Source organism: Equus asinus, chromosome 6 (genome assembly GCF_041296235.1).
Source record: "Equus asinus isolate D_3611 breed Donkey chromosome 6, EquAss-T2T_v2, whole genome shotgun sequence".
Classification (NCBI taxonomy): Eukaryota; Metazoa; Chordata; class Mammalia; order Perissodactyla; family Equidae; genus Equus; species Equus asinus.
In genome coordinates, this window is record NC_091795.1 from 77,628,550 (window position 1) to 77,634,607 (window position 6,058).

The window sequence follows — 6,058 nt, forward strand, 5'->3', positions numbered from 1 at the left end:
TTTACAATAATTACCTTAATTGGGTATTATTGTCTCCCTCCAATTTACAGAGGATGACACTGAAGCACAGAGAATTGAGTCACATGACCAGTCAGTGAGTAGCAGGGGAATTGGAATTTGAACCCAGGTCTCTCTAACTCTAAAACCCCTTCTCTCTCCATCACACATGGCTGCCTGCCGTCAGAGAGCTGGTCTTGCTGACCCACAGTAGACAAATTCTCTTGGGTAGCAGGACTGTTGGTGGATCTCCAGGCCAGGATCCTATAGCCCAAACCTAGCTGGTGGTGTGGGCAAAGGATGGAGAAGCCAGCCAGGATTGGGGTGGTTCTTTGGGGGGCTGTTGAAGAGCATTCTAGCTGGACCGCTCTGGCGAACCCTTTTGGTGAGAAGCCCTGTCACAGTCCTGCGGGGTGGTGTTGGCACCAGGCTGGGGTGGGGCAGTAACAGTGGTGAGAGATGGAACCGAGTTTTAGAAAGGAAGTGCTGGCAAAGGTTTGACTGGGCAAGGCAAGGAATCAGGGGAATTGGAAGTGAACAAGAGATCTGAGGCAGAGATTAGAAAAATGGCAGCCCTTTTTTCTAGCAGTTTGTACTAAAGACTGGGTGAGGTTGGACCTCCAAGTAAACTTTTAATTAGATCCAAAACCATAATACTCACAATTTTAAAAGGGGGTGGGTAGAGAGGGGCAAGTGATTAAAATGGCCACTGACACTGTGGGTCTCTGAGCCACCGTTTCTCATCATTAAAATGGGAGTGATTGCTCCTCAAAGCTGGTTTGTTTTGTTTTGTTTCTTGGGAGGACATTCAGGAGTCACTTGAATATTAATTCTGCTGAAGTTAATTGTCTTTTCCTTCCTGGCTGCTTTTCGGGTTTCCTTTCGTCTTAGGTGTTCTACATTTTAATTTGTGGTATGGGGGCTGGCCAGGTGGCACAGCAGTTACGTTCACACACTCCGCTTCTGCAGCCCAGGGTTCACGGGCTCAGATCCCGGGTGCAGACCTAGCATTGCATGTTAAGCCACGCTGTGGCGGCGTTCCACATGAAAGAGAGGAAGATTGGCACAGATGTTAGCTCAGTAACAATCTTCCTCACCAAAAAAAAAAAGTAATTTATGGTGTGTATTTCTCTTCATCTTTTCTGGGGGGATTCAAAAGCCTTCACAAATCTGTGGAATATTGTTTTTAATCATTTATGACAAATTCTCATCCATTTTCTTGTTGAATATTGTATTCCTTTCATTTTCTTGCTCATCTCCTTCAGGATCCCCAACTGGATATGTATTAGATATTCTGTCACTACTCTCTCTGTCTCTACTCTATTTCTCTATCCTCAAAGTTATTGAGGACAATATTTGGAGCACAGAAAGGAGTACCTTTCTTGGTAAAGGTGAGTGGATATATAATTATTTGAGGGAGTGGCTGAGCCTTATATTTAAAAGACAAACTGAAACATGAATCATTGCAAAATACATTTATATGAAGAGGCATTGGGATGCAGAGTGGTCCTCTGTATCTTAGGTATTCAAGGAGTGGTGGTTCCTGGACCAGTAGCATCATCCTCACTGGGCAGCTTATCAGAAATGCAGAATCTCCAGCCCACCCCAGACCTGCTGAATCAGAATCTGTATTTTAACAGGAGCCCCAGAAGATTCATATGTATTGTAAAGTTTGAGAAGTGCAATTGCTTTACAAACTTAGCTGAATATTGGAATTGCCTGAGGCGTTTTACAAAACATGGGTGCCAGGGTCTCACTCCCAGAGACAGTGATTTCGTCGGTTTGGGGTGAGGGCCGGAATTCGAGACTTTGTGAAGCTTTCCTGCGATTCTAACATGCAGCAAGCACTGAGAGCGCAACTCTGCAGCCCTGCGGTCCAGGCGCGGGGGGTGTTGGCAGGAGAAGCAGGATGTCTGCTCGGCTTTCCCAGGCAAAACCCACCTTGCCAGCAGGTGTCAGCCCTGGCTTTTGCCCAAAGGAGGTCGCCCTGGGATTCTAGGTTCTAATCCCAATTCTGCCTCCCCAAACAGGCTGTGTTTTGAGCCCCGTCACCATTAGTCAAAGGAAGGACCGAGTAAGTCAACTGTCCTTCTCTGAGTCCTGGTATCCTCACTTGAAAGTGAGGCTATTTATTCCCTCCAGCCATAAGGTCTAAAATTTCCCCTACATTTTCTGTCCCCCACTCTTCACGGTCCTGCTGAAGTGGGCTTCTCCCAGCCAGGCTGGCAGCACGGGGACCAGAAGCAGCTTAGACAGGGCAGGTGTGCTCCTGAGGGGTGCAGGGGGCGCAATTCCATTTACAGGAAGGTGGCGGGGGTCAGAATGGGGGAGACCCTTTGGAAGAGTAATTGACAGTGAAGGGACCCTGGGAAGCCTTCTGAGTGTAAAGGCATTCTTTATCTAGACCTGGGTGGTGGTTTTATGGGTGTATAAACCTTCACTGAGCTATTCACCTGGAAAGTGAGCACTTTATGTAAATTATACCTCAATTAAAAACGAAGAGCAAGTAGTGCTCAGCAGGCCCCCAGGGGAATGAAAAGTTCAAGTCACTTGACAGCCAGGAGCTGGGGGCAATGACTAGCTTGGGGGCTAAAGCAGAAACTGGGTAGAGGGGGAGAAAGTGAGAGCCAGACAGACCCAGATAGACAGATACAGGCAGGGATGGACAAACAGACAGAGAAGGTGCTTGTGGGAATAAGTTGACCCAAATTCCAGGCAATTGAGTTTGTCCCAGGTCAAAAAGGTGAGATTTGGCTTCCAAGTAGCATGACCGACTATACTGGTTTGCCCAGGACTCCTGGTTTTTGCAACGGAAGTTCTGTATTCCTGGAAACATCTCAGGCCAAGTGGCGACAGCTCATTGCTCCGCTCCCAGGCCCAGGGCTGGGGCTGCTGGGGAAAGTGGAACAGGCCCCGGGTGAAGCTGTCCCCACCCAGGGCCCCAAGCTGTTTGGGAGCATCCCACGATGGGCTAAGTAGATGGGCTCTCTCCTCTTTGGCCAGAATTGGCCATGAATCACAGAGAGACTAAAATGAGGTAGTGGCCACCTGCTTAATGGTCCCCTCAGGTTTTCCCCAGCTATGCCCTCTGTCCATACAGCCTCAGCCTTCACAGCACCACCAGCTTAGTTTACGGTTGTTGATTTGCTTATGGGTATTTCTCTGGCTTTGAGCCCCTGGGGGTGTGGGTAAGGCTTCCTCGCCTGCACAGTGTACTCTGGCTCTGCTTGGGGCCCCAGCACCAGTGCCTCAGGAGGCTCTTAATATGTTTGTGCCATGAATCCTTTTGGTAGCTTGGAGGAGTTTTAATCTTCTCAGAATAATGCTTTAAATGCATAAAATAAAGTACAGAGTGTTGCAAAGAAAACCTGAGATACAGCTATCAAAAGGGTTTTTAAAAACACATTTGTGATCAAGTCATAAATGTCCTTTTATTTTTTTGGTCAGGAAGATTGGCCCTGAGCTAACACCTGTGCCAACCTTCCTCTATTTTTTGTATGTGGGAAGCCACCATAGTATAGGTTGCTGAGTGGTGTGTAGGTCTGCACCTGGGATCCAAACCCACAAACCCCAGGCCACCAAAGTGGAGCACATGAATTTAACCACTAGGCCAGCAGGCCGGGCCCGAATGTCCCCCTTTATTAATACTTTATCTAACGCAATCCAGCGGCAGGTGTGATTTTGAGGTAGTCATGACTACCATGGTAATTCATGATACCCGCAAGAAGCGTACTGGGAAAGTGAAAATACGTGTTTTCTGTTGGTGACAACCACAGGTGCTGCTGACGCTCCTGCGGTTTGTTGCCTACATTCCTAATAGCAGGAAATGCTAAATTTCACTTAATAGTTAATGAAAATATAACGTCATTTTTGTCCCATCAGAATTCACACGCACCCCTAAATTCTACCTATTGTCCCAGGTTAAAAAATGCTGTGTAAATGTGTATTGTAAACTGTAGAGTGCAGTGCCCTTGTGAATATTGTAAGTCCTGGAGGGATGGGGGTGCCTCTGGGATAGGCAGGGGAGGCTAGGAAGCAGGCTGAAATCAGCAGACTGTAGACCAGAAGCAAACAGGGGAGACTCTCTCTGTGTTTCAGAGCCGGCTGCCAATCCTCAATAGGCTTTGTTGTGGTAAAATGACACTTGGTATGACCCTCACCCCCTCCCTCCATGCCCCGGTGCGTGGGAGGCCTGGAGGCTGCCAGAGCTCAGGGACTGAGGGGAAGCAGGGAGCCTGTCTCTTCAGTCTGGAGAGAGGCCTTTGGGGAACAGTGGGAGGTGCTTTGGGGTCAGCACAGGGTCAGACCCAGGGGAGCCAAAGGAGAGGCTTCAGGGCTGCCGAGAAGGCCTCTGTCCCCACGGGTGCCCTGAACATGCCGCCTGTGAGACAAGCTTCGGGTAAGCCCTCCTGTGCCCTCCTTTCAGGTGAAGGCCCACCTGGGAGAGGTGGCACATTCAGACCTCAAGGTCTTAGCATGAGTGATTTTTCACATCCCCCTGTGCAAGAGTGCAGGGGAGCAGAGACCCTGGGGGCAAGGGGCCCTGTTCCTGGCACCAGCCCAACTGACCTCTGGTTGGAAAACTGCCCTCTAATTAGCAATCAGGAAATCAAGGCATAGCACAGCGCCAAGCAGCATGACCCCAGCTGTAGCCTGGTGACATTTCAGCCCTCAGACAGCAAGCCCCTGTCCTGCACGGCAGGGCTGCAGACTCCTCGGGTTATTTTTATCTAATGGCGCTATTGTTGGTCGTCTGGTAGCTGCTGTCGTGGGTTCCAGCGGCAGCGAGCTTGCAGCGAGGATTTCCTGTGCAGCTTCCTCCTCCTCCCTCGTGTGAGGTTCCCTCCCTCCTCCAGTGCTCACCAGGCAATTGCCAAGGGCTGCGTGGAGACTAACCCTGGCCTCGGAGGAGGCCAAGGGCATCTTGGCCTTCCCTGGCTTGTCCCCCATAACAGCCACTCAGGCTCTGCCCTTGGGTGCCTCAGTCCCTTTTCCTCTGCAGAGGAGGATGGAAAGCCAGTTTTCCTAGTCGCCTCTCTCCCACCCTACAACTCTCTAAGACAAAAGCAGTGCTTTCTAGAAAGCCAGGTTCACTAAGTCAGTGACCCTCAAACTGTGTGGAGTGGGACCTACAGCAAGAAAAATATATTTCAAGACCCAGTACACACTCCATACAGATGTAGGAATGAAACAGTTTCAGGGAACAACACGACCTTCCCGTGTCTGCTACACTCTGATTTCTTCTTGTTCTAATCTAGCCTTTTCTATTTGTTTTCTTTTTGAAGTTCTGGTTGCAATCCACAAATTAATCCATTTCACAACCCAATAAGGATTCGTGACTCAGTTTGAAAGATATTGCACCAGCTACCTCATTCTGGAGCGATCTCTCTTTTCTGGATGAAAGAAGGGAACTCGAGTTTAGAGGGGCCCTCAGAACCAGCCACTGCCCTGGTTTTGGAGTTATATCCACTTTACAGAAAAGGAAGCTGCGACTCAGACAGGTTGAGAAGCTTGTCCACAAAGTCAGCCATGGTGGGAGCATTTACACCATGGAAACTGGCAAATGCTGCAAATCAGGGCTTTTTTTTTCCCCCTTGGAGAGCCAGCTCTTACACATTTACCAGCACACCATTGGTTCTAACCCTGCTCTTTCTGGTTCCAGAGTCAGTATATTTCAAAGCCCTTTAACCTCAGCTTCCTCATCTGTAAAAAAAAAAAAAACATTAAAAATGCCTACTTCATGGGAAAAAAATTATATCTATTGAGCACATTCTGGTAAGTATGAGGGACGACTGGAAGGAAATAAAAATGCAAATAATTGATTTGCCACTGTCATGGGATTTGAAAGATGAGGTCCCCAGATTCCACCATCTTATATAATTTCCATCATTGCCAAATGTAGTTTGTACAGAAAAAAGTTTTCTCTATAACAACATACACTGTGCAAAACTGTTGTGAGAATTAGAAGAAATGAAGATAAACCTCTAGCCTAGAGCTCTGTAAATGGTAGCAATATTAGAAAAGAGTGAATTCATGTTTTTCTGATTGGAAATGGCAAAGG